Source organism: Miscanthus floridulus, unplaced genomic scaffold (assembly GCF_019320115.1).
Source record: "Miscanthus floridulus cultivar M001 unplaced genomic scaffold, ASM1932011v1 os_2490_3, whole genome shotgun sequence".
NCBI classification, from domain to species: domain Eukaryota; kingdom Viridiplantae; phylum Streptophyta; class Magnoliopsida; order Poales; family Poaceae; genus Miscanthus; species Miscanthus floridulus.
The window spans coordinates 43804-46406 of NW_027098336.1; positions in this window are offsets into that span (position 1 = coordinate 43804).

Sequence of the window (2603 nt, forward strand, 5' to 3'; positions counted from 1 at the left end):
TAATTTTCCATGACAGTTTTAGGTCATCTTGATAAAATTCTTATTCTCTGATCGATTAAGTTTCTGAAATGTGTATTTCATCGGTTTATTTCACATTTGTCACATGAGTTATTAGCTAGCCACAATAGTTCAGCCTGCGGAAGACTGCAAGCTTGCAATTAACACATGTGATGCATGCTTGTAAAGTGCGCTATTTTCTAAAAGTTCCGGTTGTACATGTTCTTACAAAGTGTGCTTAGCTTGTTCTTGCATTGGAGTGAGCCAGCGACGATGTACGGGAGATATAAAGGATGATGTCTTGTAGTACAATGTTACAACTACAAGCTTTCTGTTGGGGATTCCTTGTTGGTTTGTGTGTTGGGCAAGAGATGCTCCTCCTCTTGTGCAAGCAAGAGTATTGCATTTCCAATGTGGCCAAGTACCACCGCGTGAAATAAAAGAAACTAAACAAATTGAAGGCCAATAGGTTCCAACAAGCTAATAAGCCAGTTGGAGCTATATATACCAATTTCCTCTCATATTTATATATTACCTCTTTCTTCAGCTCCGGGTATGGTTCACAAGGTGGGCAAACTGTTTGTTATATGATGTGCATAGTTCTGAAAATAGATCACCAACAAATAGATAACATTTTTTTTTCTAAAAAAGTGTACTTGTTTCTTGATTATCTGATTTGAAATAATTTAGTTATGATTTTGGATACTAAACCACCTATGAAAACCAGTGTTATCCTAAACGCTAAACGGTAAACAGTCGGTCCCGTACCGTTTAGCCTATTATTCGGGCAAAATGGGTGTTTAATCGGAAAAAACGGCCGTTTAAACGGTCAAAACAACCGATTAAACGGAAACGGTGTACCACCGTGTAGCGTTTAAACGGTGTGTAAACGGGCTAAGCAGCCATTTAGGCAAACAGTGATTAAAACAGCTAGAGTCCCAAATTTGTCAATTTTAACAGTTGGAGGGAGTCCAACATCCAATTTCGTAATTTAGTACTTTATACCTATTTTAACACTTGAAGGACGGCGTCCATCCGTTTGCTTCACATTTGTCACATGAATTAGCCACAATCTGTGAAGTGAGTGCACCAAATTCTCTTTGGGTTTCAGGACTTCTTACGGACTCTTGTGAACAAGAAGAAAAGATGTCAAGAAGAACCCAACTACGTACGCACGTGAAAATGCATTATATTGGTGCTGCCCATGGTGATCAGAGCCTTTGCATCACTCCAGCAGCACGCGTACGAATTACCTGAACAGTCGCAAAATTCTCTCGGGGTCACAGGAACAGCAGCAAACACCAAATCAAAAAAAGCTTTGCATCACTCCAGCACGCGGCAGCCGGGAAAGGACACAGCCAAAGATACCGACCGACTGATGTCACTAGTAGAGAACAGATCTTTGATCCTCAGTTAAAATAGGCTCTAGTCCTGGAATTTTGTGCGTCCGGGACTAGAGATACCTTTAGTCCCGGTTGGTGGCTCCAACCGGGACTAAAGGTCCCTGCCCAACGGCTACTGCGCCAGACAGAGGTGGCAGGGACCTTTAGCCCCGGTTGGAGCCACCAACCGGGACTAAAGATATACTTTTACTCTCGGTTGGTGGCTCCAACCGGGAGTAAAGGTCTACTCTAAAGATATACTTTTACTCCCGGTTGGTGGCTCCAACCGGGAGTAAAGGTCTATTCCCGGGCCGTGGCTGCGCCCGGGGTTGGAAAGTTACCTTTAGTCCCGGTTGGAGTCACCAACCGAGACTAAAGGTCCCCCCTTTATATCCCGGCCGTCTCCTTCCTCCCGAGCCCGAGCTCAGCACATTTTGAAGCTCACTGCAGTAGTGTTCTTGCTTCCTCCCTTCCTCCATTGTTCCTCTATCCATTCTTCGATTCCTCCGTCGATTTCTTCGATTTCTCCGTCGATTCTTCAGTTGTAAAGGTTACCAATCCCATACTCTCATTTTTCACCATTGTCTTATCTCATTTTGTTCACTATATATATATGGTTCTTTATTGTGGTTTTTTTTATTTGTAAGCAATTTGAGCTCAAAATCACTTCAAGCTTGCATATTTACATGAAAGAAGGTTAAAGTAGCTAGTTGAACTTGCGGACTGTGTTCATCTCGGCGACCATGTTCTCTGCCGAGCGGTAACGGACGTCAAGGAGGAGCTTTGATTCTACGAGGGAGAGCGGCAACGGTCGTGGAAGACCGTGTTCCCTTCCTCGTAGAATCGGAGCTCTTTCGTGGCAAGTACGGTGCCGTCCGGTGGAGAAATGCTCGCCGAGATGATCACATAAGCAAGTTCAACTAGTACGGATGGTTATTTATTCACATGTCCCGATATCGTCGCAGTAGTCTGTCAATCACCGTACTTTTTATTTTAACTTTTTATGAAATAAAAAACTTAGAAAATAGTTAGAAAAAACTTAGAAAATAGTTAGAAAATTATAGAAAATCCGTACTAGTTGAACTTGCGGACCGTGTTCAGCTCGGCGAGCATGTTCTCTGTCGAGCGGTAACGGACATCAAGGAGGAGCTTTGATTCTACGAGGGAGAGCGACAACGGTCGTGGAAGACCGTGTTCCCTTCCTCGTAGAATCAGAGCTCTTCC